Here is a 22,507-nt window from a genome sequence, read left to right on the forward strand (position 1 = left end):
GCCGGGTCGAGATTTTGTCGAGCGGGGCGCGTTATCTTGCTTCGGGGCGAGACGAATCACGAAGGTGTTCAAGGGCGAGACGGGGCCCACGGCTTTCCGAAAAGTGCTTACGTGGCCCCGTGAGTCCATCCGGAACAAAAGCCGTGCTCGTAAACGCGGGAATTTCGAGGTTTTCCGAGAACGCTTCTTTTGCTCACTTGTTCGTTCCTGCGGTATCCCGTTAATTATCCGTAATTGCGCGACGGGTCGTAAAAAACCGGAAATAGAAGTCCCAATACAATTCTTGAGAAGAGGAAGGGCTTTGTTTCAAATGCATTTGCAATGCGTAACATGACGGGTGCGATCATACCAAAGACTAATGCACCGGATCCCATCAACTCCGGGCTAAGCGTGCTTGGGCGTGTAGTAGTACTGTGGATGGGGCGACCTCCGGGAAGTCCTCGTGTTGCACCCCTCTTTTTCGTTTTTTCTTTTTATTTAACGACGCTTTTTGCCGGGCCGAGATTTTGTCGAGCGGCGCTGGTTATCTTGCCTAGGCGAGACGAATCACGAAGGTGTTCGCGGCGAGACGTGGCCCACGGCTTTCCGAAAAGTGCTTACGGGCCCCGTGAGTCCATCCGGAACAAAAGCCGTGGCTCGTAAACGCTGGAATTTCGAGGTTTTCCGAGAAACGCTTCTTTTGCTCACTTGTCTCGCTGCCCTGCGGTATCCCGCACTATCCGGTAATTGCGCATGATTTTGGGTCGTAAAAAACCGGAAATAGAAGTCCCAATACAATTCTTGGAGAAGAGGAAGGGCTTTGCTTTCAAATGCATTTGCAATGCGTAACATGACGGGTGCGATCATACCAAAGATTCAATGCACCTGATCCCATCGAACTCCGGGTTAAGCGTGCTTGGGCGAGAGGGTAGTGATTGGTGATGGGTGACGGCACCCGGGAAGTCCTCGTGTCAGCACCCCTCTTTTCGTTTTTCTTTTATTTAACGATCGCTCTTTGCCGGTCGAGATTTTGTCGAGCGGCGCGTTATCTTGCCGGGGCGAGACGAATCACGAAGGTGTTCGCGAAGCGAGACGGGGCCCACGGCTTTCCGAAAAGTGCTTACGGGCACTCGTGAGTCCATCCGGAACAAAAGCCGTGCTCGTAAACGCGGAATTTCGAGGTTTTCCGAGAAACGCTTCTTTTGCTCACTTGTTCGCTCCCAAGCCGTATCCGAGCTTAATTATCCGGTAATCACGCTACGGGTCGTAAAAAACCGGAAATAGAAGTCCCAATACAATTTTCTATGAGAAGAGGAAGGGCTTTGCTTCAAATGCATTTGCAATGCGTAACATGACGGGTGCGATCATACCAAAGACTAATGCACCGATCCCATCGAACTCCGGTTGCTGTTGCTTTAGCGAGAGTACACTAGGATGGGTGACCTCCCGGGAAGTCCTCGTGGTTGCACCCCTCTTTTCGTTTTTTTCTTTTATTTAACGATCGCCTTTTTGCCGGGTCGAGATTTTGTCGAGCGGCGCGTTATTCTTGCCGGGCGAGACGAATCACGAAGGTGTTCGCGAAGCGAGACGGGGCCCACGGCTTTCCGAAAAGTGCTTACGGGCCCCGTGAGTCCATCCGGAACAAAAGCTGTGCTCGTAAACGCTGGAATTTCGAGGTTTTCCGAGAAACGTTTCTTTTTGCTCACTTGTTCGTTCCCAAGCAGTATCCCGTTAATTATCCGGTAATTGCGCGACGGGTCGTAAAAAAAACCGGAAATAGAAGTCCCAATACAATTCTTGAGAAGAGGAAGTGGCTTTGCTTCAAATGCATTTGCAATGCGTAACATGACGGGTGCGATCATACCAAAGACTAATGCACCGGATCCCATCGAACTCCGGGTTAAGCGTGCTTGGGCGAGAGTAGTACTAGGATGGGTGACCTCCCTGGGAAGTCCTCGTGTTGCACCCCTCTTTTCGCTTTTTCTTTTATTTAACGATCGCCTTTTTGGCCGGGTCGAGATTTTGTCGAGCGGCGCGTTATCTTGCTCTGGCGAGACGAATCACGAAGGTGTTCGCGAAGCGAGACGGGGCCCACGGCTTTCCGAAAAGTGCTTACGGGCCCCGTGAGTCCATCCGGAACAAAAGCTGTGCTCGTAAACGCGGGAATTTCGAGGTTTTCCGAGAAACGTTTCTTTTGCTCACTTGTTCGCTCCTAAGCTAGTATCCCGCTAATTATCCGGTAATTGCGCGACGGGTCGTAAAAAACCGGAAATAGAAGTCCCAATACAATTCTTGAGAAGAGGAAGGGCTTTGCTTCAAATGCATTTGCAATGCGTAACATGACGGGTTGAAGCGATCATACCAAAGACTTAATGCACCGGATCCCATCGTAACTCCGGGTTGCCGTGCTTGGGCTTAGTAGTAGTACTAGGATGGGTGACCTCCGGGAAGTCCTCGTGTTGCACCCCCCTTTTTCGTCTTTTTCTTTTATTTAACGATCGCCTTTTTGCCGGGTCGAGATTTTGTCGAGCGGCGCGTTATCTTGCCGGGGCGAGACGAATCACGAAGGTGTTCGCGAAGCGAGACGGCCCACGGCTTTCCGAAAAGTGCTTACGGGCCCCGTGAGTCCATCCGGAACAAAAGCCGTGCTCGTAAACGCTGGAATTTCGAGGTTTTCCGAGAAACGCTTCTTTTGCTCACTTGTTCGCTCCTGCAAGCAGCATCCCGCTAATTATCCGGTAATTGCGCGACGGGTCGTAAAAATACCGGAAATAGAAGTCCCAATACAATTCTTGAGAAGAGGAAGGGCTTTGCTTCAAATGCATTTGCAATGCGTAACATGACGGGTGCGATCATACCAAAGACTAATGCACCGGATCCCATCGTAACTCCGGTTAAGCGTGCTTGGGCGAGAGTACTACTGGGATGGGTGACCTCCCTCGAAGTCCTCGTGTTGCACCCCTCTTTTTCGTTTTTTTTTTTATTTAACGATCGCCTTTTTGCCGGGTCGAGATTTTGTCGAGCGGCGCGTTATCTTGCTCCGGGCGAGACGAATCACGAAGGTGTTCGCGAGCGAGACGGGGCCCACGGCTTTCCGAAAAGTGCTTACGGGCCCCGTGAGTCCATCCGGAACAAAAGCCGTGCTCGTAAACGCTGGGAATTTCGAGGTTTTCCGAGAAACGTTTCTTTTTGCTCACTTGTTCGTTCCTGCGGTATCCCGCTAATTATCCGGTAATTATGCGCGACGGGTCGTAAAAAACCGGAAATAGAAGTCCCAATACAATTCTTGAGAAGAGGAAGGGCTTTGCTTCAAATGCATTTGCAATGCGTAACATGATCTAAAAAGCGATCATACCAAAGACTAATGCACCGGATCCCATCGTAACTCCGGTTAAGCGTGCTCGGGCGAGAGTAGTACTAGGATGGGTGACCTCCCGGGAAGTCCTCGTGTCAGCACCCTCTTTTTTTCGTTTCTTTTTTCTTTTTATTTAACGATCGCTCTTTTTGCCGGGTCGAGATTTTGTCGAGCGGCGCAAGTTATCTTGCCGGGCGCGAGACGAATCACGAAGGTGTTCGCGGGCGAGACGGGGCCCACGGCTTTCCGAAAAGTGCTTACGGCCCCGTGAGCCCATCCGGAACAAAAGCCGTGCTCGTAAACGCGGAATTTCGAGGTTTTCCGAGAAACGTTTCTTTTTGCTCACTTGTTCGCTCCCAAGCGGTATCCCGCTAATTATCCGGTAATGCGCGACGGGTCGTAAAAAACCGGAAATAGAAGTCCCAATACAATTCTTTGAGAAGAGGAAGGGCTTTGCTTCAAATGCATTTGCAATGCGTAACATTACGGGTGCGATCATACCAAAGACTAATGCACCTGGATCCCATCGTAACTCCGGTTAAGCGTGCTTCGGGCGAGAGTAGTACTAGGATGGGTGACCTCCCGGGGAAGTCCTCGTGTTGCACCCCTCTTTTTCGTTTTTCTTTTATTTAACGATCGCCTTTTTGCCGGGTCGAGATTTTGTCGAGCGGCGCGTTATCTTGCCGGGGCGAGACGAATCACGAAGGTGTTCGCGAAGCGAGACGGGCCCACGGCTTTCCGAAAAGTGCTTACGGGCCCCGTGAGTCCATCCGGAACAAAAGCCGTGCTCAGAACGCGGGAATTTCGAGGTTTTCCGAGAAACGCTTCTTTTGCTCACTTGTTCGCTCCTCAAGCAGTATCCCGTTAATTATCCGGTAATTGCGCGACGGGTCGTAAAAAACCGGAAATAGAAGTCCCAATACAATTCTTGAGAAGAGGAAGGGCTTTGCTTCAAATGCATTTGCAATGCGTAACATGACGTGGTGCGATCATACCAAAGACTAATGCACCGGATCCCATCGTAACTCCGGGTTAAGCGTGCCAAAGGCTCAGAAGAGTAGTACTAGTGATGGGCCACCTCCTGGGAAGTCCTCGTGTCGCACCCCTCTTTTTCGTTTTTCTTTTTATTTAACGATCGCCTCTTTTGCACGGGTCGAGATTTTGTCTTAGCGTGGCGGCGTTATCTTGCCGGGGCGAGACGAATCACGAAGGTGTTCGCGGCGAGACGGGGCCCACGGCTTCTTCCGAAAAAGTGCTTACTGGCCCCGTGAGTCCATCCGGAACAAAAGCCGTGCTCGTAAACGCTGGAATTTCGAGGTTTTCCGAGAAACGTTTCTTTTGCTCACTTGTTCGCTCCCTAAGCAAGTATCCCGTTAATTATCCGGTAATTGCATAGCACGGCGTCGAAAAAAACCGGAAATAGAAGTCCCAATACAATTCTTGAGAAGAGGAAGGGCTTTGCTTCAAATGCATTTGCAATGCGTAACATGACGGGAAGCGATCATACCAAAGACTAATGCACCGGATCCCATCGTAACTCCGGTTGCGTGCTTGGGCGAGAGTAGTACTAGGATGGGTGACCTCCGGGAAGTCCTCGTGTTGCCACCCCTCTTTTTCGTTTTTCTTTTATTTAACGATCGCCTTTTTGCCGGGTCGAGATTTTGTCGAGCGGCGCGTTATCTTGCCGGGGCGAGACGAATCACGAAGGTGTTCGCGAGGCGAGACGGGCCCACGGCTCCGAAAGTGCTTACGGGCCCCGTGAGTCCATCCGGAACAAAAAGCCGTGCTCGTAAACGCGGAATTTCGAGGTTTTCCGAGAAACGCTTCTTTTGCTCACTTGTTCGGTCCCAAGCAATATCCCGTTAATTATCCAGTAATTGCGCGACGGGTCGTAAAAAACCGGAAATAGAAGTCCCAATACAATTCTTGAGAAGAGGAAGGGCTTTGCTTCAAATGCATTTGCAATGCGTAATATGATCGGGTGCGATCATACCAAAGACTAATGCACCGGATCCCATCGTAACTCCGGGTTAAGCGTGCTTGGGCGAGAGTAGTACTCAGGATGGGTGACCTCCCGGGAAGCCTCCTCGTGTTGCACCCCTCTTTTTCGTTTTTCTTTTTATTTAACGATCGCCTTTTTGCCGGGTCGAGATTTTGTCGAGCGGCGCGTTATCTTGCCGGGGCGAGACGAATCACGAAGGTGTTCGCGAAGCGAGACGGGGCCCACGGCTTTCCGAAAAGTGCTTACTGGCCCCGTGAGTCCATCCGGAACAAAAGCCGTGCTCAGTAAACGCGGGAATTTCGAGGTTTTCCGAGAAACGTTTCTTTTGCTCACTTGTTCGCTCCTAAGCGGTATCCTCGCTAATTATCCGGTAATTGCGCGACGGGTCGTAAAAAACCGGAAATAGAAGTCCCAATACAATTTCTGAGAAGAGGAAGCGGCTTTGCTTCAAATGCATTTGCAATGCGTAACATGACGGGTGCGATCATACCAAAGACTAATGCACCGGATCCCATCGAACTCCGGTTAAGCGTGCTTGGGCGAGAGTAGTACTAGTGATGGGTGACCTCGGGAAGTCCTCGTGTCGCACCCCCTCTTTTTCGTTTTTCTTTTATTTAACGATCGCTCTTTTGCCGGGTCGAGATTTTGTCGAGCGGCGCGTTATCTTGCCGGGGCGAGACGAATCACGAAGGTGTCTCGCGGCGAGACGGGGCCCACGGCTTTCGAAAAGTGCTTACGGGCCCCGTGAGTCCATCCGGAACAAAAGCCGTGCTCGTAAACGCTGGAATTTCGAGGTTTTCCGAGAAACGTTTCTTTTTGCTCACTTGTTCGTTCCTGCAAGTATCCCGCTAATTATCCGGTAATTGCGCGACGGGTCGTAAAAACCGGAAATAGAAGTCCCAATACAATTCTCGAGAAGAGGAAGGGCTTTGCTTCAAATGCATTTGCAATGCGTGAACATGATCTGGGTGCGATCATACCAAAGACTAATGCACCTGATCCCATCGAACTCCGGTTAAGCCGCGTGCTTATGCGAGAGTAGTACTAGGATGGGTGACCTCCCGGGAAGTCCTCGTGTTGCACCCCTCTTTTTCGTTTTTCTTTTATTTAACGATCGCCTTTTTGCCGGGTCGAGATTTTGTCGAGCGGCGCGTTATCTTGCCGGGGCGCAGACGAATCACGAAGGTGTTCGCGGCGAGATCTGGCCCACGGCTTTCCGAAAAGTGCTTACGGGCCCCGTGAGTCCATCCGGAACAAAAGCCGTGCTCGTAAACGCGGAATTTCGAGGTTTTCCGAGAAACGTTTCTTTTGCTCACTTGTTCGTTCCTGCCGGTATCCCGCTAATTATCCGAGTAAATTGCGCGACGGGTCGTAAAAAACCGGAAATAGAAGTCCCAATACAATTCTTGAGAAGAGGAAGGGCTTTGCTTCAAATGCATTTGCAATGCGTAACATGACGGGTGCGATCATACAAAGACTAATGCACCTGGATCCCATCGTAACTCCGGGTTAAAGGCGTGCTCTGGCCAGAGAGTAGTACTGGGGATGGGTGACCTCCCGGGAAGTCCTCGTGTTGCACCCCCTCTTTTCGTTTTTCTTTTATTTAACGATCGCTCTTTTGCCGGGTCGAGATTTTGTCGAGCGGCGTTATCTATTCCGGGGCGAGACGTAATCACGGCGGTGTTCGCGAAGCGAGACGGGGCCTACGGCTTTCCGAAAAGTGCTTACGGGCCCCGTGAGTCCATCCGGAACAAAAGCCGTGCTCGTAAACGCGGGAATTTCGAGGTTTTCCGAGAAACGTTTCTTTTTGCTCACTTGTTCGCTCCCAAGCCGGTATCCCGTTAATTATCCGAGTAATTGCGCGACGGGTCGTAAAAAAACCGGGAAATAGAAGTCCCAATACAATTCCTACAGAAGAGTTAAGGGCTTTGCTTCAAATGCATTTGCAATGCGTAACATGATCGGGTGCGATCATACCAAAGCACTAATGCACCGGATCCCATCGAACTCCGGTTAAGCCGTGCTTCGGGCGCAGGAGTAGTACTAGGATGGGTGACCTCCCCGGGAAGTCCTCGTGTTGCACCCCTCTTTTTCGTTTTTCTTTTATTTAACGATCGCCTTTTGCCGGGTCGAGATTTTGTCGAGCGGCGCGCTATCTTGCTCGGGGCTTGCACGAATCAAAGTGTGTTCGCAGGGCGAGACGTGGCTCACGGCTTTCCGAAAAGTGCTTACGGGCCCGGGTGAGTCCATCCGGAACAAAAGCCGTGCTCGTAAACGCGGGAATTTCGAGGTTTTCCGAGAAACGCTTTTGCCTGCAACGCGTTTTATATCACTTGTTCGCTCCTGCCGTATCCCGCTAATTATCCGTAAATTGCGCGACGGGTCGTAAAAAACCGGAAATAGAAGTCCCAATACAATTGAGAAGAGGAAGGGCTTTGCTTCAAATGCATTTGCAATGCGTAACATGACGGGTGCGATCATACCAAAGACTAATGCAATCGGATCCCATCGAACTCCGGGTTAAGCGTGCTTGGGCGAGAGTAGTACTAGGATGGGTGACCTCCCGGGAAGTCCTCGTGTTGCACCCCTCCTTTTCGTTTTTCTTTTTATTTAACGATCGCCTTTTGCCGGGTCGAGATTTTGTCGAGCTGGCGCGTTATCTTGCCGGGCGAGACGTAATCACGAAGGTGTTCGCGTGCGAGACGGGGCCCACGTGCTTTCCGAAAAGTGCTTACGGGCCCCGTGAGTCCATCCGGAACAAAAGCTGTGCTCGTAAACGCGGGAATTTCGAGGTTTTCCGAGAAACGCTTCTTTTGCTCACTTGTTCGTTCCCAAGCAATATCCCGCTAATTATCCGGTAATCAAGCGCGACGGGTCGTAAAAAACCGGAAATAGAAGTCCCAATACAATTCTTGAGAAGAGGAAGGGCTTTGTTTCAAATGCATTTGCAATGCGTAACATGACGGGTGCGATCATATCAAAGACTAATGCACCGGATCCCATCGTAACTCCGGTTAAAATGCCGCTCCTAATGGGCGAGAGTAGTACTAGGATGGGTGACCTCCCGGGAAGTCCTCGTGTTGCACCCCCTCTTTTTCGTTTTTCTTTTATTTAACGATCGCCTTTTTGCCGGGTCGAGATTTTGTCGAGCGCGTTATCTTGCCGGGGGAGCAGACGTAATCACGAAGCTGTGTTCGCGGCTGCGAGACGGGGCCCACGGCTTTCCGAAAAGTGCTTACGGGCCCGCGAGAGTCCATCCGGAACAAAAGTCGCGCTCGTAAACGCGGAATTTCGAGGTTTTCCGAGAAACGCTTCTTTTGCTCACTTGTTCGCTCCCAAGCAGTATCCCGCTAATTATCCTGGGTAATTGCGCGACGGGTCGTGAAAAAAACCGGAAATAGAAGTCCCAATACAATTCTTGAGAAGAGGAAGGGCTTTGCTTCAAATGCATTTGCAATGCGTAACATGATCGGGTGCGATCATACCAAAGACTAATGCACCGGATCCCATCGAACTCCGGTTAAGCGTGCTTGGGCGAGAGTAGTACTGGGATGGGTGACCTCCGGGAAGTCCTCGTGTTGCACCCCTTTTTCGCTTTTTTCTTTTTATTTAACGATCGCCTTTTTGCCGGGTCGAGATTTTGTCGAGCGGCGCGTTATCTTGCCGGGGCGAGACGAATCACGAAGGTGTTCGCGAAGCGAGACGGGGCCCACGGCTTTCCGAAAAGTGCTTACGGGCCCCGTGAGTCCATCCGGAACAAAAGCCGTGCTCGTAAACGCGGAATTTCGAGGTTTTCCGAGAAACGCTTTCTTTTGCTCACTTGTTCGCTCCTGCCAGTATCCCGCTAATTATCCGGTAATTGCGCGACGGGTCGTAAAAAACCGGAAATAGAAGTCCCAATACAATTCTTGAGAAGAGGAAGGGCTTTGCTTCAAATGCATTTGCAATGCGTAACATGACGGGTGCGATCATACCAGCACTAATGCACCGGATCCCATCGTAACTCCGGTTAAGCGTGCTTCGGGCGAGAGTAGTACTAAGACTTTGGGTGACCTCCCCGGGAAGTCCTCGTGTTGCACCCCTCTTTTCGTTTTTCTTTTATTTAACGATCGCCTTTTGCCGGGTCGAGATTTTGTCGAGCTGGCGCGTTATCTTGCCGGGGCGAGACGAATCACGAAGGTGTTCGCGGGCGAGACTGTGGCCCACTGGCTTCCGAAAAGTGCTTACGGGCCCCGTGAGTTCATCCGGGAACAAAAGCCGTGCTCAGTAAACGCGGAATTTCGAGGTTTTCCGAGAAACGCTTTCTTTTGCTCACTTGTCTCGCTCCTGCCGGTATCCCGCTAATTATCCGGTAATTGCGCGACGGGTCGTAAAAAACCGGAAATAGAAGTCCCAATACAATTCTTGAGAAGAGGAAGGGCTTTGCTTCAAATGCATTTGCAATGCGTAACATGACGGGTGCGATCATACCAAAGACTAATGCACCGGATCCCCCATCGAACTCCGGTTGCCGTGCTCATGGGCGAGAGAGTAGTACTGGGATGGGTGACCTCCCGGGAAGTCCTCGTGTTTCGCACCCCTCTTTTTCGTTTCTTTTCTCTTTATTTAACGATCGCCTTTTTGCCGGGTCGAGATTTTGTCGAGCGGCGCGTTATCTTGCCGGGGCGAGACTTTAATCACGAAGGTGTTCGCGGCTTAGTACGGGCCCACGGCTTTCCGAAAAGTGCTTACGGGCCCCGTGAGTCCATCCGGGAACAAAAGCCGTGCTCGTAAACGCGTGAATTTCGAGGTTTTCCGAGAAACGTTTCTTTTGCTCACTTGTTCGCTCCTAAGCGGTATCCTTGCTAATTATCCGGTAATTGCGCGACGGGTCGTAAAAAAACCGGAAATAGAAGTCCCAATACAAATTCTTGAGAAGAGGAAGGGCTTTGCTTCAAATGCATTTGCAATGCGTAACATGATCTGTGCGATCATACCAAAGACTAATGCACCTGGATCCCATCGTAACTCCGGCTAAGCCGTGCTTGGGCGGAGTAGTACCAGGATGGGTGACCTCCCGGGAAGTCCTCGTGTTGCACCCCCTCTTTTCGTTTTTCTTTTATTTAACGATCGCTCTTTTGCCGGGCCGAGATTTTGTCGAGCTGGGCGCGTTATCTTGCCGGGGCGAGACGAATCACGAAGGTGTTCGCGCGGCGAGACGGGGCCCACGGCTTTCCGAAAGTGCTTACGGGCCCCGTGAGTCCATCCGGAACAAAAGCCGTGCTCGTAAACGCGGAATTTCGAGGTTTTCCGAGAAACGCTTCTTTTGCTCACTTGTTCGCTCCTGCGGTATCCTCTAATTATCCGGTAATTGCGCGACGGGTCGTAAAAAACCGGAAATAGAAGTCCCAATACAATTCTTGAGAAGAGGAAGGGCTTTGTTTCAAATGCATTTGCAATGCGTAACATGACGGAAAGCGATCATACTCAAAGACTAATGCAACCGGATCCCATCGAACTCCGGTTAAGCGTGCTTGGGCGAGAGTAGTACTAGGATGGGTGACCTCCGGGAAGTCCTCGTGTTGCACCCCTCTTTTTCGCTTTTTCTTTTATTTAACGATCGCCTTTTGCCGGGTCGAGATTTTGTCGAGCGGCGCGCTATCTTGCCGGGGCGAGACGAATCACGAAGGTGTTCGCGGCGAGACGGGGCCCACGGCTTTCCGAAAAGTGCTTACGGGCCCCGCAGTCCATCCGGAACAAAAGCCGTGCTCGTAAACGCGGAATTTCGAGGTTTTCCGAGAAACGCTTCTTTTTGCTCACTTGTTCGATCCCAAGCGGTATCCCGCTAATTATCCGGTAATTGCGCGACGGGTCGTAAAAAACCGGAAATAGAAGTCCCAATACAATTCTTCGAGAAGAGGAAGGGCTTTGCTTCAAATGCATTTGCAATGCGTAACATGACGGAAAAGTGCGATCATACCAAAGACTAATGCATCGGATCCCATCAACTCCGGGCTAAGCTCAGAGCTTGGGCGATGCAGTAGAAGACTAGGATGGGTGACCTCCCGGGAAGTCCTCGTGTCGCACCCCTCTTTTTTCGTTTTTCTTTTATTTAACGATCGCCTTTTGCCGGGTCGAGATTTTGTCGAGCGGCGCGTTATCTTGCCGGGGCGAGACGAATCACGAAGGCGTGTTCGCGGCGAGACGGGGCCCACGGCTTTCCGAAAAGTGCTTACGGGCCCCGTGAGTCCATCCGGAATAAAGCCGTGCTCGTAAACGCGGAATTTCGAGGTTTTCCCGAGAAACGCTTCTTTTGCTCACTTGTTCGCTCCCATGCTAGTATCCCGCTAATTATCCGGTAATTGCGCGACGGGTCGTAAAAAACCGGAAATAGAAGTCCCAATACAATTCTTGAGAAGAGGAAGGGCTTTGTTTCAAATGCATTTGCAATGCGTAACATGACGGGTGCGATCATACCAAAGACTAATGCACCTGAGATCCCATCGAACTCCGGGCTAAGCGTGCTTGGGCGAGAGCAGTACTCAGATGGGTGACCTCCCGGGAAGTCCTCGTGTTGCACCCCCTTTTTCGTTTTTCTTTTATTTAACGATCGCTTTTTGCCGGGTCGAGATTTTGTCGTAGCTGGGCTGCATGCTATCTTGCCGGGGCGAGACGAATCACGAAGGTGTTCGCGGCGAGACGGGGCCCACGGCTTTCCGAAAAGTGCTTACGGGCCCCGTGAGTCCATCCGGAACAAAAGCCGTGCTCGTAAACGCGGAATTTCGAGGTTTTCCGAGAAACGCTTCTTTTTGCTCACTTGTCTCGCTCTGCAAGCGTATCCGCTAACTATCCTAGTAATTGCGCGACTGGTCGTAAAAAACCGGAAATAGAAGTCCCAATACAATTCTTTTTTGTGAAGAGGAAGTGGCTTTGCTTCAAATGCATTTGCAATGCGTAACATGACGGGTGCGATCATACCAAAGACTAATGCACCGGATCCCATCGTAACTCCGGCTTAAGCGTGCTTGGGCGAGAGTAGTACTGGAGGATGGGCGACTCCTGGGAAGTCCTCGTGTTGCACCCCTCTTTTTCGTTTTTCTTTTATTTAACGATCGCCTTTTGCCGGGTCGAGATTTTGTCTGAGCGGCGCGTTATCTTGCCGGGGCGAGACGAATCACGAAGGTGTTCGCGAAGCGAGACGTGGGCCCACGGCTTTCCGAAAAGTGCTTACGGGCCCCGTGAGTCCATCCGGAACAAAAGCCGTGCTCGTAAACGCGGAATTTCGAGGTTTTCCGAGAAACGCTTCTTTTGCTCACTTGTTCGCTCAAGCCAGATCCAGTTAATTATCCGGTAATTGCTGACGACGGGTCGTAAAAATACCGGAAATAGAAGTCCCAATACAATTCTTGAGAAGAGGAAGGGCTTTGCTTCAAATGCATTTGCAATGCGTAACATGACGGGTGCGATCATACCAAAGACTAATGCACCTGGGATCCCATCGTAACTCCGGGTTAAGCGTGCTTGGGCGAGAGTAGAAGTACTTGTGGATGGGTGACCTCCGGGAAGTCCTCGTGTTGCACCCCTCTTTTTCGTTTCTTTTTCTTTTTATTTAACGATCGCCTTTTTGCCGGGTCGAGATTTTGTCGAGCGGCGCGTTATCTTGCCGGGGCGAGACGAATCACGAAGGTGTTCGCTAAGCGAGACGGGGCCCACGGCTTTCCGAAAAAGTGCTTACGGGCCCCGTGAGTCCATCCGGAACAAAAGCCGCGCTCAGTAAACGCTGGGAATTTCGAGGTTTTCCGAGAAACGCTTCTTTTGCTCACTTGTTCGCTCCTGCAGTATCCCGCTAATTATCCGGTAATTGCGCGACGGGTCGTAAAAAACCGGAAATAGAAGTCCCAATACAATTCTTGAGAAGAGGAAGGGCTTTGTTTCAAATGCATTTGCAATGCGTAACATGACGGGTGCGATCATACCAAAGACTAATGCACCGGATCCCATCGTAACTCCGGTTGCGTGCTTGGGCGAGAGTAGTACTAGGATGGGTGACCTCCCGGGAAGTCCTCGTGTTGCACCCCCTCTTTTCGTTTTTCTTTTATTTAACGATCGCCTTTTTGCCGGGTCGAGATTTTGTCGAGCGGCGCGTTATCTTGCCGGGGCGAGACGAATCACGAAGGTGTTCGCGAAGCGAGACGGGGCCCACGGCTTTCCGAAAAGTGCTTACGGGCCCCGTGAGTCCATCCGGAACAAAAGCCGTGCTCGTAAACGCGGAATTTCGAGGTTTTCCGAGAAACGCTTCTTTTGCTCACTTGTTCGCTCCCAAGCGGTATCCTTGCTAATTATCCGGTAATTGCGCGACGGGTCGTAAAAAACCGGAAATAGAAGTCCCAATACAATTCTTGAGAAGAGGAAGTGGCTTTGCTTCAAATGCATTTGCAATGCGTAACATGACGGGTGCGATCATACCAAAGACTAATGCACCGGATCCCATCGAACTCCGGTTAAGCGTGCTTGGGCGAGAGTAGTACTGGGGATGGGTGACCTCCCGGGAAGTCCTCGTGTTGCACCCCTCTTTTCGTTTTTCTTTTATTTAACGATCGCTCTTTTGCTTCGGGTCGAGATTTTGTCGAGCGGCGCGTTATCTTGCCGGGGCGAGACGAATCACGGAAGGTGTGTTCGCGGGCGAGACGGGGCCCACGGCTTTCCGAAAAGTGCTTACTGGCCCCGTGAGTCCATCCGGAACAAAAGCCGTGCTCGTAAACGCGGAATTTCGAGGTTTTCCGAGAAACGCTTCTTTTGCTCACTTGTCTCGCTCCTGCTTGTGATCCCGCTAATTATCCGGTAATTGCGCGACGGGTCGTAAAAAACCGGAAATAGAAGTCCCAATACAATTCTTGAGAAGAGGAAGGGCTTTGTTTCAAATGCATTTGCAATGCGTAACATGACGGGTAAGATCATACCAAAGACTAATGCACCGGATCCCATCGTAACTCCGGTTGTTAAGCGTGCTTGGGCGAGAGTAGTACTGTGGATGGGTGACCTCCCGGGAAGTCCTCGTGTTGCACCCCTCTTTTCGTTTTTCTTTTATTTAACGATCGCTCTTTTGCCGGGTCGAGATTTTGTCGAGCGGCGCGTTATCTTGCCGGGGCGAGACGAATCACGAAGGTGTTCTCGCGGTTTGAGACGGGCCCACGGCTTTCCGAAAAGTGCTTACGGGCCCCGCGAGTCCATCCGGAACAAAAGCCGTGCTCAGAACGCGGAATTTCGAGAGGTTTTCCGAGAAACGCTTCTTTTGCTCACTTGTTCGCTCCCAAGCGGTATCCCGTTAATTATCCGGTAATCATGCGCGACGGGTCGTAAAAAACCGGAAATAGAAGTCCCAATACAATTCTTGAGAAGAGGAAGGGCTTTGCTTCAAATGCATTTGCAATGCGTAACATGACGGGTGCGATCATACCAAAGACTAATGCACCTGATCCCATCGTAACCCGGGTTAAGCGTGCTTGGGCGAGAGTAGTACTAGGATGGGTGACCTCCCGGGAAGTCCTCGTGTTGCACCCCTCTTTTTCGTTTTTCTTTTTATTTAACGATCGCCTTTTGCCGGGTCGAGATTTTGTCGAGCGGCGCGTTATCTTGCCGGGGCGAGACGAATCACGAAGGTGTTCGCGGCGAGACGGGGCCCACGGCTTTCCGAAAAGTGCTTACGGGCCCCGTGAATCCATCCGGAACAAAAGCCGTGCTCAGAACGCGGAATTTCGAGGTTTTCCGAGAAACGCTTCTTTTGCTCACTTGTTCGCTCCTGCGGTATCCCGCTAATTATCCGGTAAGAATTGCGCGACGGGTCGTAAAAAACCGGAAATAGAAGTCCCAATACAATTCTTGAGAAGAGGAAGGGCTTTATTTCAAATGCATTTGCAATGCGTAACATGACGGGTGCGATCATACTGAAAGCACTAATGCACCGGATCCCATCGAACTCCGGTTAAGCGCGCTTGGCGCGAGAGTAGTACTAGGATGGGTGACCTCCCCGGGAAGTCCTCGTGTTGCACCCTCTTTTTCGTTTTTTTCTTTTTATTTAACGATCGCCTTTTGCCGGGTCGAGATTTTGTCGAGCTGCGCAAGTTATCTTGCCGGGGCGAGACGAATCACGAAGGTGTTCGCGGCTTAGACGGGGCCCACGGCTTTCCGAAAAGTGCTTACGGGCCCCGTGAGTCCATCCGGAACAAAAGCCGTGCTCAGAACGCGGAATTTCGAGGTTTTCCGAGAAACGCTTTCTTTTGCTCACTTGTTCGTTCCTGCCGGTATCCTGCTAATTATCCGGTAATTGCGCGACGGGTCGTAAAAAACCGGAAATAGAAGTCCCAATACAATTCTTGAGAAGAGGAAGGGCTTTGCTTCAAATGCATTTGCAATGCGTAACATGACGGGTGCGATCATACCAAAGACTAATGCACCGGATCCCATCGTAACTCCGGGAAGCGTGCTTGGGCGAGAGTAGTACTAGGACGGGTGACCTCCCGGGAAGTCCTCGTGTTGCACCCCTCTTTTCGTTTTTTTCTTTTATTTAACGATCGCCTTTTTGCCGGGTCGAGATTTTGTCGAGCGGCGCGTTATCTTCGCGTGGGCGAGACGAATCACGAAGGTGTTCGCGGGCGAGACGGGGCCCACGGCTTTCCGAAAGTGCTTACGGGCCCCGTGAGTCCATCCGGAACAAAAGCCGTGCTCGTAAACGCGGAATTTCGAGGTTTTCCGAGAAACGCTTCTTTTGCTCACTTGTTCGCTCCTGCCGGTATCCCAGCGTTAATTATCCGGTAATCGCGCGACGGTCGTAAAAAACCGGAAATAGAAGTCCCAATACAATTCTTGAGAAGATGGAAGCGGCTTTGCTTCAAATGCATTTGCAATGCGTAACATGACGGGTGCGATCATACCAAAGACTAACGCACCGGATCCCATCGTAACTCCGGGTTAAGCGTGCTTGGGCGAGAGTAGTACTGGGGATGGGTGACCTCCCCGGGAAGTCCTCGTGTTGCACCCCCTTTTTCGTTTTTCTTTTATTTAACGATCGCCTTTTGCCGGGTCGAGATTTTGTCGAGCTCAGGCGCGTTATCTTGCCTGGGCGAGACGAATCACGAAGGTGTTCGCGAGCGAGACGGGGCCCACGGCTTCTCCGAAAAGTGCTTACGGGCCCCGTGAGTCCATCCGGAACAAAAGCCGTGCTCAGTAAACGCGGAATTTCGAGGTTTTCCCGAGAAACGCTTCTTTTGCTCACTTGTTCGCTCCCAAGCGGTATCCCGTTAATTATCCGGTAATCGCGCGACGGGTCGTAAAAAACCGGAAATAGAAGTCCCAATACAATTCTTGAGAAGAGGAAGGGCTTTGCTTCAAATGCATTTGCAATGCGTAACATGACGGGTGCGATCATACTGAAGCACTAATGTAACCGGATCCCATCGAACTCCGGGTTAAGCCGTGCTTGGGCGAGAGTAGTACTAGGATGGGTGACCTCCCGGGAAGTCCTCTCGTTTGCACCCCCCTCTTTTCGTTTTTTTTTTTATTTAACGATCGCCTTTTGCCGGGTCGAGATTTTGTCGAGCGGCGCGTTATCTTGCCGGGGCGAGACGAATCACGAAGGTGTTCGCGGCGAGACGGGGCCCACGGCTTTCCGAAAAGTGCTTACTGGCCCCGTGAGTCCATCCGGAACAAAAGTCGTGCTCGTAAACGCGGAATTTCGAGGTTTTCCGAGAAACGCTTCTTTTGCTCACTTGTTCGTTCCTGCGGTATCCTGCTAATTATCCTAGGTAATCAAGCGCGACGGGCCCGTAAAAAAACCGGAAATAGAAGTCCCAATACAATTCTTGAGAAGAGGAAGGGCTTTGCTTCAAATGCATTTGCAATGCGTAACATGACGGGTGCGATCATACTGATCCCATCGTAAGCCACTAATGCACTGTGATCCCATCGTAACCCGGGTTAAGCGTGCCTTTTCGGGCGAGAGTAGCTACTTGTAGGATGGGTGACCTCCGGGAAGTCCTCGTGAGCCCATCCGAATAAAAAGCACCCCTCTTTTCGTTTTTCTTTTATTTAACGATCGCTAATTTTTGCCGGGTCGAGATTTTGTCGAGCATTTGGCGATGCGACTATCTCCCATCGAACCCGGTTGCTGTGTTGGGCGAGACGAATCACGAAGGTGTCTCTGCCGGGCGAGACGGGGCCCACGTTTTAAGCAGGGCGTGTTCGAAAAGTGCTTACGGGCCCCGTGAGTCCATCCGGAACAAAAGCCGTGCTCGTAAACGCGGAATTTCGAGGTTTTCCGAGAAACGCTTCTTTTTGCCTCACTTGTTCGTTCCTGCAAGCGGTATCCCGCTAATTATCCAGTAATGCGCGCGACGGTCGTAAAACCGGAAATAGAAGTCCCAATACAATTCTTGAGAAGAGGAAGGGCTTTGTTTCAAATGCATTTGCAATGCGTAACATGACTCGGGTGCGATCATACCAAAGACTAATGCACCGGATCCCATCGTAACTCCGGGTTAAGCGTCGCGGGCGAGAGTAGTACTAGGATGGGCGACCTCCCGGGAAGTCCTCGTGTTGCACCCCCTCTTTTCGTTTTTCTTTTATTTAACGATCGCTCTTTGCCGGGTCGAGATTTTGTCGAGCGGCGCGTTATCTTGCTTCGGGGCGTGCACGAATCACGAAGGTGTTCGCGCGAGACGGGCCCACGGCTTTCCGAAAAGTGCTTACGGGCCCCGTGAGTCCATCCGGAACAAAAGCCGTGCTCGTAAACGCGGAATTTCGAGGTTTTCCGAGAAACGCTTCTTTTGCTCACTTGTTCGTTCCTGGGCAGTATCTCGTTAATTATCCGGTAATTGCGCGACGGGTCGTAAAAAACCGGAAATAGAAGTCCCAATACAATTCTTGGAGAAGAGGAAGGGCTTTGCTTCAAATGCATTTGCAATGCGCAATATGACGGGTGCGATCATACTCAAAGACTAATGCACCGGATCCCATCGTAACTCCGGGCAAGCGTGCTCGGGCGAGAGTAGTACTAGGATGGGTGACCTCCCGGGAAGTCCTCGCACAGCACCCCTCTTTTCGTTTTTCTTTTATTTAACGATCGCCTTTTGCCGGGTCGAGATTTTGTCGAGCGGCGCGTTATCTTGCCGGGCGAGACGAATCACGAAGGTGTTCGCGGCGAGACGGGGCCCACGGCTTTCCGAAAAGTGCTTACGGGCCCCGTGCGAGTCCATCCGGAACAAAAGCTGTGCTCGTAAACGCGGAATTTCGAGGTTTTCCGAGAAACGCTTCTTTTGCTCACTTGTTCGCTCCTGCCAGTATCCCGCTAATTATCCGGTAATTGCGCGACGGGCCGTAAAAAAAACCGGAAATAGAAGTCCCAATACAATTCTTGAGAAGAGGAAGGGCTTTGCTTCAAATGCATTTGCAATGCGTAACATGACGGGTGCGATCATACCAGCAAGACTAATGCACCTGATCCCATCGTAACTCCGGTTGCGTGCTTGGGCGAGAGTAGATACTAGGATGGGGTGACCTCCCGGGAAGTCCTCGTGTTGCACCCCTCTTTTCGCTTTTTCTTTTATTTAACGATCGCCTTTTTGCCTGGTCGAGATTTTGTCGAGCGGCGCGCTATCTGCCAGCTGGCGAGACGAATCACGAAGGTGTTCGCGGGCGAGACGATGGGCCCACGGCTTTCCGAAAAGTGCTTACGGGCCCCGCGAGTCCATCCGGAACAAAAGCCGTGCTCGTGAACGCTGGGAATTTCGAGGTTTTCCGAGAAACGTTTCTTTTGCTCACTTGTCTCGCTCCCAAGCGGTATCCTTGCTAATTATCCGGTAATCATGCGCGACGGGTCGTAAAAAAACCGGAAATAGAAGTCCCAATACAATTCTTGAGAAGAGGAAGGGCTTTGCTTCAAATGCATTTGCAATGCGTAACATGACGGGTGCTGATCATACCAAAGACTAACGCACCGGATCCCATCGTAACTCCGGTTGCGTGCTTGGGCGATGAGTAGTACTGGGGGATGGGTGACCTCCCGGGAAGTCCTCGTGTTGCACCCCTCTTTTTCGTTTTTCTTTTATTTAACGCATCGCTCTTTTTGCCGGGTCGAGATTTTGTCGAGCTGCGCGTTATCTTGCCGGGGCGAGACGAATCACGAAGGTGTTCGCGGGCGAGATCTGGGCCCACGGCTTTCCGAAAAGTGCTTACGGCCCCGCGAGTCCATCCGGAACAAAAGCCGCGCTCGTAAACGCGGAATTTCGAGGTTTTCCGAGAAACGCTTCTTTTGCTCACTTGTTCGCTCCTGCGGTATCCCTGCTAATTATCCGTAATTGCGCGACGGGTCGTGAAAAACCGGAAATAGAAGTCCCAATACAATTCTTGAGAAGAGGAAGGGCTTTGCTTCAAATGCATTTGCAATGCGTAATATGACGGGTGCGATCATACCAAGACTAATGCACCGGATCCCATCGAACTCCTAAGTTAGCTGCGTTGGGCGAGAGTAGTACTAGGATGCGGTGACCTCCGGGAAGTCCTCGTGTTGCACCCTCTTTTTCGCTTTTCTTTTATTTAACGATCGCCTTTTGCCGGGTCGAGATTTTGTCGAGCGGCGCGTTATCTTGCCGGGGCGAGACGAATCACGAAGGTGTTCGCGGCGAGACGGGGCCCACGGCTTTCCCGAAAGTGCTTACGGGCCCCGTGAGTCCATCCGGAACAAAAGCCGTGCTCAAACGCGGGAATTTCGAGGTTTTCCGAGAAACGCTTCTTTTGCTCACTTGTTCGTTCCCAAGCAGTATCCCGCTAATTATCCGGTAATCGCGCGACGGGTCGTAAAAAACCGGAAATAGAAGTCCCAATACAATTCTTGAGAAGAGGAAGGGCTTTGCTTCAAATGCATTTGCAATGCGTAACATGACGGTGCGATCATACCAAAGCACTAATGCACCTGATCCCATCGAACTCCCGGTTGCGTGCTTGGGCGAGAGTAGTACTAGGATGGGTGACCTCCCCGGGAAGTCCTCGTGTTGCACCCCTCTTTTTCGTTTTTCTTTTATTTAACGATCGCCTTTTGCCGGGTCGAGATTTTGTCGAGCGGCGCGTTATCTTGCCGGGGCGAGACGAATCACGAAGGTGTTCCATCGGCGAGACGGGGCCCACGGCTTTCCGAAAAGTGCTTACGGGCCCCGTGAGTCCATCCGGAACAAAAGCCGTGCTCGTAAACGCGGAATTTCGAGGTTTTCCGAGAAACGCTTCTTTTGCTCACTTGTCTCGCTCCCTGCGGTATCCCGTTAATTATCCGGTAATCGCGCGACGGGTCGTAAAAAACCGGAAATAGAAGTCCCAATACAATTCTTGAGAAGAGGAAGGGCTTTGCTTCAAATGCATTTGCAATGCGTAACATGACGGGTGCGATCATACCAAAGCACTAATGCACCGGATCCCATCGTAACTCCTGGGTTAAAGCGTGCTTGGGCGAGAGAGGACTGTAGGATGGGCGACCTCCCGGGAAGCCCCTCGCACAGCACCCCTCTTTTTCGTTTTTCTTTTATTTAACGACGCCTTTGCCGGGTCGAGATTTGCCGAGCGGCGCGTTATCTTGCCGGGGCGAGACGTAACCACGGCGGTGTTCCCAAGGAGCTGAGATCTGGGCCCACGGCTTTCTCCAAAAGTGCTTACCGGCCCCGTGAGTCCATCCGGAACAAAAGCCGTGCTCGTAAACGCGGAATTTCGAGGTTTTCCGAGAAACGCTTTTGCTCACTTGTCTCGCTCCTGCAGTATCCCGCTAATTATCCGGTAATTGCGCGACGGGTCGTAAAAAAAACCGGAAATAGAAGTCCCAATACAATTCTTCGAGAAGAGAAGTGGCTTTGCTTCAAATGCATTTGCAATGCGTAACATGATCTGGGTGCGATCATACCAAAGACTAATGCACCGGATCCCATCGTAACTCCGGGTTACAGCCGTGCTTGGGCGAGAGTAGTACTTAGGATGGGTGACCTCCCGGGAAGTCCTCGTGTTGCAGACCCCTTTTCGTTTTTCTTTTATTTAACGATCGCCTTTTGCCGGGTCGAGATTTTTGCCGAGCGGCGCGTTATCTTGCTGGGCGCAAAGACGAATCACGAAGGTGCCAAGGGCGAGACGGGCCCACGGCTTTCCGAAAGTGCTTACGGGCCCCGCGAGTCCATCCGGAACAAAAGCCGTGCTCAGAACGCGGAATTTCGAGTGTTTTCCGAGAAACGCTTCTTTTGCTCACTTGTTCGCTCCTAAGCAATATCCCGTTAATTATCCGGTAATTGCGCGACGGGTCGTAAAAATACCGGAAATAGAAGTCCCAATACAATTCTTGAGAAGAGGAAGGGCTTTGTTTCAAATGCATTTGCAATGCGTAACATGACGGGTGCGATCATACCAAAGACTAATGCACCGGATCCCATCGTAACTCCGGGCTAAGCCGTGCTTGGGCGAGAGTAGTACTGGGGATGGGTGACCTCCCGGGAAGCTCCTCGTGTTGCACCCTCTTTTCTGCTTTTTCTTTTTATTTAACGATCGCCTTTTGCCGGGTCGAGATTTTGTCGAGCGGCGCGTTATCTTGCCGGGCGAGACGAATCACGAAGGTGTTCGCGAGGCGAGACGGGGCCCACGGCTTCTTCCGAAAAGTGCTTACGGGCCCCTGTGAGTCCATCCGGAACAAAAGCCGTGCTCGTAAACGCGGGAATTTCGAGGTTTTCCGAGAAACGTTTCTTTTGCTCACTTGTTCGCTCCTGCAAGCAGTATCCTCGCACTATCCGGTAATTGCGCGACGGGTCGTAAAAAAAACCGGAAATAGTAAGTCCCAATACAATTCTTCGAGAAGAGGAAGGGCTTTGCTTCAAATGCATTTGCAATGCGTAACATGACTAAAAGGACCATACCAAAGACTAATGCAATCGGATCCCATCGAACTCCGGGTTAAGCGTGCTTGGGCGAGAGTAGTACTAGGATGGGTGACCTCCCGGGAAGTCCTCGTGTCGTGCACCCTCTTTTTCGTTTTTCTTTTTATTTAACGATCGCTCTTTTGCCGGGTCGAGATTTTGTCGAGCGGCGCGTTATCTTGCCTGGGCGAGACGAATCACGAAGGTGTTCGCGGCGAGACGGGGCCCACGGCTTTTCCGAAAAGTGCTTACGGGCCCCGT

At 51.3% G+C, this 22,507-nt stretch overlaps 22 pseudogenes; all 22 read left to right on the plus strand.

Moving 5' to 3' along the window:
- Nucleotides 1–1,829: 1,829 nt before the first annotated feature.
- LOC130136428 (5S ribosomal RNA) lies at nt 1,830–1,948 on the plus strand (annotated as a pseudogene).
- Nucleotides 1,949–2,823: 875 nt separating this feature from the next.
- On the plus strand, nt 2,824–2,941 carry LOC130136473 (5S ribosomal RNA; annotated as a pseudogene).
- Nucleotides 2,942–3,821: 880 nt separating this feature from the next.
- Nucleotides 3,822–3,942, plus strand: LOC130136475 (5S ribosomal RNA; annotated as a pseudogene).
- A 1,371-nt stretch (nt 3,943–5,313) lies between these two features.
- Nucleotides 5,314–5,435, plus strand: LOC130136511 (5S ribosomal RNA; annotated as a pseudogene).
- Nucleotides 5,436–5,812: 377 nt separating this feature from the next.
- Nucleotides 5,813–5,928, plus strand: LOC130136485 (5S ribosomal RNA; annotated as a pseudogene).
- Nucleotides 5,929–7,299: 1,371 nt separating this feature from the next.
- Nucleotides 7,300–7,422, plus strand: LOC130136489 (5S ribosomal RNA; annotated as a pseudogene).
- A 383-nt stretch (nt 7,423–7,805) lies between these two features.
- Nucleotides 7,806–7,924, plus strand: LOC130136433 (5S ribosomal RNA; annotated as a pseudogene).
- Nucleotides 7,925–8,300: 376 nt separating this feature from the next.
- On the plus strand, nt 8,301–8,425 carry LOC130136514 (5S ribosomal RNA; annotated as a pseudogene).
- A 382-nt stretch (nt 8,426–8,807) lies between these two features.
- LOC130136432 (5S ribosomal RNA) lies at nt 8,808–8,923 on the plus strand (annotated as a pseudogene).
- Nucleotides 8,924–9,296: 373 nt separating this feature from the next.
- On the plus strand, nt 9,297–9,418 carry LOC130136469 (5S ribosomal RNA; annotated as a pseudogene).
- Nucleotides 9,419–11,778: 2,360 nt separating this feature from the next.
- LOC130136492 (5S ribosomal RNA) lies at nt 11,779–11,898 on the plus strand (annotated as a pseudogene).
- Nucleotides 11,899–13,277: 1,379 nt separating this feature from the next.
- On the plus strand, nt 13,278–13,393 carry LOC130136487 (5S ribosomal RNA; annotated as a pseudogene).
- A 374-nt stretch (nt 13,394–13,767) lies between these two features.
- LOC130136435 (5S ribosomal RNA) lies at nt 13,768–13,885 on the plus strand (annotated as a pseudogene).
- A 376-nt stretch (nt 13,886–14,261) lies between these two features.
- LOC130136519 (5S ribosomal RNA) lies at nt 14,262–14,383 on the plus strand (annotated as a pseudogene).
- Nucleotides 14,384–14,758: 375 nt separating this feature from the next.
- LOC130136459 (5S ribosomal RNA) lies at nt 14,759–14,876 on the plus strand (annotated as a pseudogene).
- A 370-nt stretch (nt 14,877–15,246) lies between these two features.
- Nucleotides 15,247–15,367, plus strand: LOC130136476 (5S ribosomal RNA; annotated as a pseudogene).
- Nucleotides 15,368–15,740: 373 nt separating this feature from the next.
- On the plus strand, nt 15,741–15,857 carry LOC130136493 (5S ribosomal RNA; annotated as a pseudogene).
- A 375-nt stretch (nt 15,858–16,232) lies between these two features.
- Nucleotides 16,233–16,353, plus strand: LOC130136491 (5S ribosomal RNA; annotated as a pseudogene).
- Nucleotides 16,354–16,728: 375 nt separating this feature from the next.
- LOC130136517 (5S ribosomal RNA) lies at nt 16,729–16,850 on the plus strand (annotated as a pseudogene).
- Nucleotides 16,851–17,797: 947 nt separating this feature from the next.
- On the plus strand, nt 17,798–17,915 carry LOC130136448 (5S ribosomal RNA; annotated as a pseudogene).
- Nucleotides 17,916–19,767: 1,852 nt separating this feature from the next.
- Nucleotides 19,768–19,884, plus strand: LOC130136510 (5S ribosomal RNA; annotated as a pseudogene).
- Nucleotides 19,885–22,232: 2,348 nt separating this feature from the next.
- Nucleotides 22,233–22,351, plus strand: LOC130136521 (5S ribosomal RNA; annotated as a pseudogene).
- The last annotated feature ends 156 nt before the right edge of the window (nt 22,352–22,507 follow it).

The sequence above is a fragment of the Syzygium oleosum genome, unplaced genomic scaffold (genome assembly GCF_021117445.2).
Source record: "Syzygium oleosum isolate NSW1041296 unplaced genomic scaffold, Sole_v2.1 Sole_v2.45, whole genome shotgun sequence".
NCBI classification, from domain to species: Eukaryota; Viridiplantae; Streptophyta; class Magnoliopsida; order Myrtales; family Myrtaceae; genus Syzygium; species Syzygium oleosum.